Source organism: Dipodomys spectabilis, unplaced genomic scaffold (assembly GCF_019054845.1).
Source record: "Dipodomys spectabilis isolate Male_0828 unplaced genomic scaffold, ASM1905484v1 ptg000436l, whole genome shotgun sequence".
NCBI lineage: Eukaryota > Metazoa > Chordata > Mammalia > Rodentia > Heteromyidae > Dipodomys > Dipodomys spectabilis.
The window spans coordinates 8,491,608-8,502,691 of NW_024871113.1; the positions used below are offsets into that span (position 1 = coordinate 8,491,608).

At 43.1% G+C, this 11,084-nt stretch overlaps 1 long non-coding RNA gene across 1 annotated transcript; it reads left to right on the forward strand.

Annotated features, from left to right (window-relative positions):
- The first annotated feature begins 59 nt into the window (after nucleotides 1-59).
- LOC122097790 lies at nucleotides 60-10,196 on the forward strand. Its single transcript, XR_006145592.1, has 3 exons — nucleotides 60-149; nucleotides 1,476-1,689; nucleotides 10,162-10,196. It is a non-coding gene; the product is annotated as an uncharacterized LOC122097790 (long non-coding RNA).
- Nucleotides 10,197-11,084: the final 888 nt, after the last annotated feature.

Genomic DNA, 11,084 nt, shown 5'->3' on the forward strand with positions numbered 1-11,084 from the left:
AAGACTCACTTCCGGCGCGCGCCCTCGGAAGTCTCCGACAGACTTCCGGCGCGCGGCGTGGAGCCCGACTTCCGGAGCTCTGCCCCTTCCTCTGGATTTCCCGCTCCCAAGCCCCGCGCTTTCCAGCCTCCCGGCGCGCGACCGTCGCGGTGAGTCTGCGCGTTTCCACTTCTGCGTTCTCTGATTCTACGGCCTCAGGTCTTACCGTTTTACTCAGAGCGTGCCCTTGATCGCCCTCCCACCGTTGGAGTGTAGACTTCTGGGGTCTTCCGCATTCCAGCCTCTGCTCTGTCACCACCTGGCGGTGGCCTCCCAGAAAATTCGCTCTTGTGAAAAGTGAAACGCTGACCTGGGAAAGTCGATTCCAGGATTAAGTACATGTGTGGTTTAGCACAATGCATGGCATAAACTGGGGAAAATCTACTCAAAACACCTGAATTATTTTGCTAGAATTTGGTTAGACATTACAATATTGTGGTGATAAAATTTAAGATTAATTTAAACTCCTGCTGAGAGTCCAGAAGAAGACAATTTTTGTTGTTGTTTTCTTGTCAGTCCTGGGGCTTGAAATCAGGTCTGGACTCTGCCCCTTAGCTTTTTCGCTTAAGGCTAGCACTCAGCCGCTAGAGCCACACCTCAACTTCTGGCTTTTTGGTGATTAATTGGAGATGAGAATCTGTTGAGCTTTTCTGCCCAGCCTGGCTTTGAACTACAATCCTCAGATGTCAGTCTAAGTAGCTAGGATTACAGATGTTAGCCACTAGTGTCCAGCTAAGAGGACAGTTTTAACTCCTGGAAAGCACTATTACAGTCTACTTTTCCTAGATGGGTATTTCTAAATTTACATTTTAAAGCTAGCGTGGTGTATTCCTCTATAATCTCAATATTTTGGAGGCTGTAACAGGAGGATCAAGAGTTTGAGGACAGCCTGGGCTATGTAGGGTTGAGATCTGCCTCAAAAAGTGTTTTACATTTTACATACCCATCTATACATAGTGTAGATGTGTAATATGTAAAATATAGTACATTACATTTATGTATATTCACATATAGATAGATATATGCATGTACGTGTATGTCTGGAAAATGCATTCTCTCACCTCTCTTAGTCTGTTAAAGCAGAGTGATACAGTCTGTCCACATGCATTGACTTATAGTTGTGCTTTTGCTGAGCAGTTCGAGTAATCCAGATGCTTACTTTTTAAACAAGGCATAAGATATTCTTTTTTGGGGGGGAGGGGGAGGGTCCAGTCATGGGGCCTGAACTCTGGGCCTGGGCACTATCCCTCAGCTCTTCAACTCAAGGCTAGTGCTCTACCACTTGAGCCACAGCGCCACTTCCAGCTTTTTTCTTTTTGCTTGTGAGGAATCAAACCCAGGGCCTCAGGCATGCAAGGCGAGCGCTCTACCACTGAGCCACCTTCCCAGCCCCGGGGTAAGATATTCTTAATTGCTTACTTTTGTTTTCTTAACAGGAAATTGATACACTGTATTTGAAAGTAGCATGCATGGGGCATGCCTCAAAACCAACAACTACCACCAGCAAAAGTGGAATTTGGGAAGGAAAGTGATGTCCCCATCATAACCTTTACTGTGGAGTGAGATGAAAAGAAGGTTCCCGTCCTGCTTGCTGCCTGATTTTAGGATATATGTAAAATTTTGTATTAAAATATTCTTAAGAGGATACAGGTGGACCTGTTGCAACAATGAGAAGTACAAGTTGTCATGTCGAAAACAAGCTTTACAACGTTGGGGGGGGGGGGGGAATATAGGGTGGGGGAGGAGGGGGGAGGCTGGGAAGGGATGTGAAAGGTAAACAAAGGAGGAGGCTGCAATAATTGATAAGAAATGTACGCATTATCCTGCCCATGTAATTGTAACCCCTCTGTACAGTATGTTCACAAAATAAAATGAAAAAAAAATTCTTAAGAGGGGCTGGGAAGGTGGCTCAGTGGTAGAGCGCTTGCCTTGCATGCCTGAGGCCCTGGGTTCCATTCCTCAGCACCACATAAGCAAAAAGAAAAAAGCCGGAAGTGGCACTGTGGCTCAAGTAGTAGAGTCCTAGCCTTGAGCTGAAGAGCTGAGGGACAGTGCCCAGGCCCAGAGTTCAGGCCCCACGACCGGACCCAAAAAAATAAAATATTTTTAAGAAGAACTCAAAGACACCATGCCTGTCTGTATCTGATCAGATACAATAATACTAATTGAAATGAACTCCAGGAAATGAAGCAAGAGAATTTTTCTTTGTTTTTGTTTTCTTTCTGTCTTGTTTGTTCATTTATTTGACTCTGAATGGGCAGCCCAACAGAAAAGTTTATGAGACTCTTAACTCCAATTAACCACCAGAAAACTGGAAGTGGCACTGTGGTTCAAGTGGTAGAGCAATAGCCTTGAGCTGAAGAGCTGAAGGACAGAGCTCAGGCCTAGAGTTCAAGGCCCACAACTGCCACAAAAAAAAAAAAAAAGGAAAGAAAAGAAAGAAAAACTGAAATATGTGCCTGTAATTCCAGATGCCTAAAATCCCAGCCTGTATGCCAGAAGTTTTGGTAAAAGGATCAGGAATTAGTGGCTACACAGAAGACCTTGTCTCATCTCTATTGCCCCCAAAACAATACTTTTTTTTTTTTTGTATTTCCAGCACTTCTAACAGTTCTTGGCACATAGTAGGTGTTTAATAAATGTTTTTGAGGGGCTGGGAAGATGGCTCAGTGGTAGAGCACTTGCCTTGCATGCATGAGGCCCTGGGTTTGATTCCTCAGCACCACATAAGCAAAAAGAAAAAAGCCAGAAATGGCGCTGTGGCTCAAGTGGTAGAGCGCTAGCCTTGAGCTGAAGAGCTGAGGGACAGTGCCCAGGCCCAGAGTTCAGGCCCCATGACTGGACCCAAAAAAAAAAATTTTTTTGCCGGGCGCTGGTGGCTCACGCCTGTAATCCTAGCTACTCAGGAGGCTGAGATCTGAGGGTCGCGGTTCAAAGCCAGCCTGGGCAACCGTGAGACTCCTATCTCCAATAAACCACCAGAAAACCGGAAGTGGCGCTGTAGCTCAAATGGTAGAGCGCTCACCTTGAGCTGAAGAGCTGAGGGACAGCGCCCAGGCCCAGAGTTCAAGCCCCACGACCGACAAAAAAATAAAATTAAATGTTTTTGAGTGAATTATACAGAATACTAACAGCTTTATGAAATTTATAAGTGGGAGCTGAAAGTTGTGCCCAGTTATACTAGCTAATCAGAGGGCTGACACCTTGAGGATTGAGGTTCAAAGCCAGCCCATGCTGAACAGTCTGAAAGTCTACATTTCCAATTAACCAACAAAATACTGGACTCAAGGTGGCAGCTTAAGTAGTAGAACACTAGCAGTGAGTGAAGAAACCTGAATAAGAGTTTCAGGCCCTGAGTTTAAGTTTGTAAGAGAATTTAAATATTTAATTTCATTTTGTTGGTGGTGGTAGTGGTGGTGGTGGTCATGGGGCCTGAACTCTGGGCCGGGGCACTGTCCCTCAGCTCTTCAGCTCAAGGCTAGCGCTCTACCACCTGAGCCACAGTGCCACTTCCAGTTTTTTCTGCTTATGGGTGTTGAGGAATCAAACCCAAGGCCTCATGTATGCAAGGCAAGCACTCTACCACTGATCCACCTTCCCAGTCCCTGATTTCATTTTTATTTGTCCTTAGGTGTCATTTGAGAAGATTATCAGATCGCCATGCTGAATCCTTCAAATTATAACATATAATAATGTACCTTCTTACATCTTTCAATTCCATGGTGTTCATTGTAGTTCTCTGAAGGTCTACAACAGCTCACCACAAATCTCTCATGTCCAAGAGACCTGCATTGTTTCTCATCTGGGCTGCAAAGTGATAACTTTTACTTTGTCTCACATATAGTGCAATGAATTTTTTACATTAAAATTGTCTTTCTCATCTACTAGTTAGAGATCCAGAGGACAAGGGTTCAAGGCCAACCAGGGAAAAAAGTTAATAGGACTCCATCTCAACATCAAAGAAAGCAAGGTATGGTGGTATGCATCTGTCATTAGAGCCAGAGTGGGAAACAAAAATAGAAAGATGGTAAGCCAGGCTAACCCATGGAAAAGTCAAGACTATCTCAAATATAACCACAGCAAAAAAGGCTGTGGCTCAAGCAATAGAGCCCCGGACGAGGCAGCCCTGAGTTCAAACTTAAGTACTGCTCCTCTAAAAATATTAGCCTTTGGCTTATTATAACAACAATTGTCATTTTTGTACCAGAACTTCCTAACCATTATTATCACGATTTATAATCTCATTCTCAAGGAAGGAAATTAAGCACTGCTGCTCTGCCATTAGACTTCTAGGGTTCAAATTCAGTTCTAATAGATAATAACTTGTAAGTTTGGACAGGGGTGAATTAGTTTCTTGGTGCATTTTTTTCTCCCATTAGAATATATACTATCTTTTAAGGTTTTATGATTAAATGAAGATTTTTTTTGTATCTTACACATACTAAGAACTCAGTAAGTGGGAGCAACTGTTGTTAAACAGAAATGGTTAATTGCTTACATATCTTAAAATTACTAACATACTTTAAGATGGAAGTCAAAACTGTCTATATAGTGTAAACAGGCATAGTGGTACAGCTAGGTATGCTAGTGCATGCCTGTAATACTAGCATCAATAGACTGAGACCCAAGGACTGAGAGTTCAAACCAGTCTGAGCCACACAGTGATACTGTGTCAAAAAAAAAAAAAATGTGTCCATAAATTGACATTGAAATGAAACCCCTTTATATAACTATTTAAAGATAATTTTATTTAGTATACAAATGTTTATTTTTAGAGAGATGAGAGATGTCAATAGGTTATTAAATTATGTATACTATGTGACTCCCAGTTCTTAGGAATTTCATTATGCCCCATTTAATAAATGTGATTTTGTTTTTTTTTCCTTTTTTATTATTATCTTTAAGTAGTTGTACAAAGAAGTTGCCATTCTACAAAACAGTATGAGTACAAGGTGTCTGACAACATTGTCACCCTTCACTCCTAACCCATCCCTTCTCTCACTTTTTTTAAAATTGAGATTAGGCAATTGTATAAATTTCACATGTCTCACTGTATTGTAGAATAGTGATATTTAGTTAAAGTCACAAACATTTTAACCTTCACTGTTGGGTCTTCCTCCGTCCCACGAAAGACGGGCGGGGTCCGAGGAAAGGTAAGTGCGGCGCTCGCCCATTCCCTAGCCTCCCTCAGCCCAGGAGACAATCAGACACAGCGGGGAGCCAAATCCAGCAGGTAGAAAAACTCGTTTATTAACAGAGAGCAGCCCCTTTTAAAGACAACAAGGGTGGGTGGTATGGTAAGGGAGGAAGAGGAACCAATCACTGTCAAGGTCACACCCTATCATTCACCTGAGCCCTCACGGGCTGGTTAGGCACTGATCAGAAGATCAATTGGGGTCTGCCCACTCAACCCCTCCCAGAGCCATCTTGGCTGGCCATGTGCTCTCCAGTAAATTAGGCTCTGCCCACTCAACCCCCTCCCAGCGCCATCTTTGCTGCCCATGTGCTCCACACTTCACAAGACACATTGTCAGTCAGTATCATGGTCTATACAGTTTGTGAAGTCTATGAGCTTTGACAATACAAATTTTTTCCACATCAGGTGATGTTTACATTTCTTTCCTTTTGCTGACTTTAGGATGTTCCCTCTTTCCCTCTCGTTCCTCCTTCCCATTGCTATCTTTAGATTGCTTAGTTCTTTTTCTTCTATGTCCAGTACAGCTGATGGGTCCCTCTGTTGTATGTTGTTCCATTACCCACTTATTCTGTGCCCTCCTCCTATCTTCCCTCTGTTGCATGCATATATAAATCATATATATGTTCAAGAACATGGAGTCATTTAGTAATGATATGACAAAATGAGTGGTTGTCCTTTGTTTCTTGAGTCCTGTTTACTTTGTCATAGCCTCTTGCATTTTGACTTTATCATCCATATATCAGGGAGACCAGGTGCCATTTGTCTCTTTGTTCTTGGCTTACCTTGCTCAAAATAATTTGTTCTCATTCCATCCATTTCCTTACAAATGGCATTATTTTGTCCTTTCTAATGGCTGTGTAATAGTCCATTGTATATAGGTACCACAATTTTTGGATTCACTCATCAGTAGTGGGGCATCTGGGTTGTCTCCAAATCTTGGCTATTGTGAACAGTGCTGCAATGAACATGGAGGTAGTGCATGTGTCTTTCTAAACTGGTTCTTGTTGTTCAGGGTAGATGCCTAGGAGTGGTATGGCTGGGTCATAGGGGAGGTCTATATTTAGCTTTTTGAGGTATTTCCATACTGTTTAATGCAGTAGGGTTCCTTAAAGATAATTTTTAAAATAAATTCAATTTTTAAAACTTAATAAGGTGTTCTAGGGATACCTCTATAATCTTGGAAGAAAAAAATGGCATTCTTTCATTATGCAACTTTCTATGATGACTTATCCAAATATTATTCTTACTATGCCTAGATTTTTACGGTAAGGTCACTGTTTTGTATAAATTGTCATATTACTAGAACCAAACCAAGTAATAGAATGGTGCTTTTGAAACCCACTCAAAACAGATCTCTAGTGGAAAAAAAAAAATAAAGACAACCTGCCCTAATGGCAGTTGCTTATTTAGAACATTTTCGAAGCACTGCCATTTTGCTCAAGCTTAGCACAGAGCAGGACAGAAGAGCCAAAGTGACGCACTGTTTCTTTTTTTTTTTTTGGTGGGGGGGTCTGGTCGTGGTGCCTGAACTCTGGGCCTGGGTGCTGTCCCTCAGCTCTTCATCTCAAGGCTAGCACTCTACCACTTGAGCCACAGCGCCACTTCCGGCTTTTTTCTTTTTGCTTATGTGGTGCTGAGGAATTGAACCCAGGGCCTCATGCATGCAAGGCAAGCGCTCTACCACTGAGCCACCTTCCCAGCCCCTGATGCACTGTTTCTTAGGGCTAAGGTCATAGTTTCACATGGATGGGGGGGGGGTGGACTCTAAAGCCCTTAATATGGTTATCATCATCAGTGATAATATTGTTTCTGTTGGCTCCACATAAGCAAGATAGGGTAGTGTTAACAAATTCCCACTCCTATAGGCTTTTCACTCAATTCTCATTATCATTCCATCCCAAACAAGCAGCTATCCATGTACTCATGGCTTTAAGAAAAAGATGTGACAGCCAAGAAAGCAATGGAGTGAGGAATTTCTTCTTGGCTTTGGTGTTGCAGAAGACATGGCTCTACAAGAATAGAAAAGAGTTGGCCAAAATATCCTTCAAAAGACCATGGCTTTCTTTTCCTTTTCAAAGAAAATAAAATTAACCAAACAAGTACCCATTTCCTATGCTTGGAATGCTGATTGTAGATAGTAAGGCAGGACACAGGGATGAGGCAGACTGTCACTTCCCAGGGACAGGGAGTATTACCAGGTGTCCCAAACATCCCTGGGAAATCCATAAACCACATGATGAGTTTATGAGCTCCAGGAGCATAGGCTTGTATGTCCTGACTCCTGAACAGCCCCAAGAAGATGGAGGGAGTGGTGGGAGTAATAGATGGGAACTGGATAGGCTCTTGGCTTTCCAGGCCCCCTTGTGTGCATGGAAAAAGGAAGGCAGCCTCCAGAGTTAAAGCAAGCTTTCACACCAGTGAGATTGGATAAATGAGTTAGGGGGTTGAATTTCTCATTGGATGCCTATGGACAGGTGACATTGAGAACCAAAAGCCCCCAACACAAAGCTTGTTACTACTCCAGACCTTCTGAAACTGAGATCCAATATCTGGTAGAAAAACAAAGGAAATAATGGTTCTGTGTTTGGAAGACAGCCTTTTTCACACATCTCTAGATCTTTTCAGAAATGGTGGAAATTGGCTGGGTACTTTCAGTGTAGATTGATATTCATTGCCCCCCCCCCATGTAAAATGTAGAATATTACTTAATTGCACCTTATAAACTGTGAAACAGAGTTCACAGTGTAGATGGGACTTGAACTGGGCCTTTGAGAGACCACAGTGAGTAAAGGACATGTAATAGGTGGGCACCCTAGTAAAGTTGAAGGCAGGAGACTGTTGAGTGCATGTGGATGGACCGGAGTGATTACAGTAAAGGGATGAGATCAGTTGTACAAGGTCTTTCTAGCAAATAGTTTCTGCCTTGGGTTTAAGATGATATTGCTACCATATTTCAACTCTCTGTCCACCGGTCTGTCATTCTATCCCTTCCCTGAGTTTGTAGGCAAGCCACATTACTCACTAGGTTGTAGTCTCCTTATCTATAAATTGGGATAGTCACATGATCTCATGGAGCTGTAGGTGGGGGTTTTGAGAGAGAGAGCATGACAAGGCTCCCGGACAATGAGCTTTAGTTGCTGTCATTGCGATCACATTGCATAGGGGGTGCTGTAAGCTATGACCAGCAGTCCAGTGAATCCATGCTTGCATTGTTTGCAAGGCAGTACCTCTAGGTCCAGGATCTGGCTCAAGACTTTATACTTCTTGTTCCTAGATTGGGACCTGTAATTTTTCTCTGGGCTCCCTGAGGACCAGAGCCTTCCCATGAGCTCCCTTTTTGCTGGCTATCAACTTGCCTTTGGCCATCAGCTGGTGCAACAAGTCTGTATCAAGGCCTCCTTTTGGCTATTTCTGACTGCCTAAACTTCACCTGTGACCCATTATTTCCTTTCTGCCTTTAGGCTGCCTCTCATCTATTATAGTTTTCCAAAGGCTCATCTATCAACCTGGCCATTCTCTCCTTGGGACTGTTTCTGGTCTCTTTTCAAGGTGTGTGCCCCTTTCCAGTTCCCTGTCTTTCCCATATTAACTTCTCTCAATGTCTTCTGACTCCAGACAGTCAGGAGGGTGTTCATTTTTCATTTGGGTTATACCATTAAATGCATGTTAAGCTAACACTTACTGAACTGTGTTCCAAATAACTCTCCTAGGAAGCATTGCTGTCATTACACTTAGTAATCATTTTATCCTCAATCCAATGGAACAGCTATTATGATGCAGCTATTATCCCCATTTATATATGAGGTTATGATCCACAGAGAGGTCTAGTACTTTACCCAAGAGTTCACAGTAGCTTGGTGGCACAGCAAGACAAGAATTGGAAACCTAAAGTCGGGAATTACATATGCGTATTTTACAGAAGGAATGACTCTGGTTCCAAAAATGTGAAAAAAAATCTAAAATTCCAAATTACATTTCATTTGAATAGTGTCTTCAAATTTCTTTCTGGCAGCACTGAATATTTTGGCCTTATAAAAAAGAAAGTGTCAGGGCTGGGAAGGTGGCTCAGTGGTAGAGCGCTTGCCTTGCATGCCTGAGGCCCTGGGTTCAATTCCTCAGCACCACATAAGCAAAAAAGAAAAAAGCCAGAAGTGGTGCTGTGGCTCAAGTGGTAGAGCGCTAGCCTTGAGCTGAAGAGCTGAGGGACAGTGCCCACGCCCAGAGTTCAGGCCCCATGACTGGACCCCCAAAAAAAAAAAAAAAAAAAGCAAGTGTCAGATTCATATTCATGCTAACGATGAGCCTTCTGGAGTTGCAAAATTTACTAGTACTACCTGTCTCAGTCCTTTGGTTTGTGTTTGTTGTCACTTGTCAGTTCTTTTCCACTAATTAAAATATTTTTCAAGATCAAATACAATAAAGTTTCCCAAGTTTGCACAGAACCTGCTGCAAAGACTGGATAGTGAGGTTTTAAAACAAGTATAGTGCTAGCTTACAGGCAGAACCAACAAGTTGTGTTTGCCATCTGCCACTCTGAAGCACCAATTCAACACATGAATAATGGTTTCAAGATTTCTTCTGTGGCACCTACAAGCTAAGTAAACATTTGAAACTTATATAGGGGATGCCAAGGACCACTCACATGTAAGGCTTTTCTCTGGAGGAATTGTTAAGATATATAGTCATTGAACATGTGAGACCCCTGGTGGTGAGACCATTGTCTCACTACATACATAGATGGATGGAAGCACCATTTCTGATTCAGGAGCATTTTTGTGTGTGTGTGCTGTTCCTGGGGCTTGAACTCAGGGCCAGGGTCCTCTCCATGAGGATTTTTGGGCAAGACTTGTGCTCTACCACTTGAGCCACAGTTTCACTTCCAGCTTTTTTTGGTAGTTAATTGGAGATAAGAGTTTCACAGGCAGCCGGGCGCTGGTGGCTCTCGCCTGTAATCCTAGCTACTCAGGAGGCTGAGATCTGAGGATCATGGGTTCAAAGCCAGCCTGGGCAGGAAAGTTTGTGAGACTCTTTTTTTGTTTTGTTTTGTTTTTGGGTCCGGTTGTGGGGCCTGAACTCTGGGCCTGGGCGCTGTCCCTCAGCTCTTCAGCTCAAGGCTAGTGCTCTACCACTTGAGCCACAGCACCACTTCCGGCTTTTTTCTTTTTGCTTATGTGGTGCTGAGGAATCGAACTCAGGGCCTCAGGCATGCAAGGCAAGCACTCTACCACTGAACCACCATCCCAGCCCTTTGTGAGACTCTTATCTCCAATAAACCACTAGAAAACCGGAAGTGGTGCTGTGGCTCAAGCAGTAGAGCGCTCACCTTGAGCTGAAGAGCACAAGGACAGCGCCCAAGCCCCACGACCGACCAAAAAAAAAAAAAAGAGTTTCACAGGCTTTCCTGTTCTATCTAGCTTTGAATCTCAGTCCTCTGCCTCCTGAGTAGTTAGAATTCCAGCCTTGAATCACAGGCAGCATCTCAGGGGCATTTTTATTTGATGCAGAACAGCATTAGTTCAGAGTCCCTAAGTAGCTGACCTACTTTTTGGCTGCTCAATTAGACATGCATGAGGCACTCAGTGAATTCTGCTATGGTAGGCTTGTCTGTGCAGAATGACCAGCTCTCAGCCCATGTTTTAGGACACAGATGAGAGGCTGGAACTATTCTTAGAAAGGTCACCAGGTCATTTCTTTTGGCTGTTACATCCAATAAAGGATAATTGAAAGAACTGGAGGTATTTCACAAGTCATCAGGAGAGTTCCAAGACTAGAGAGCAATTCTATGAATGACACTTGTTCTTTGGAGGCCTTACAGTGTAGACATCAAGGACTTGGTTGTGCTTTGAGA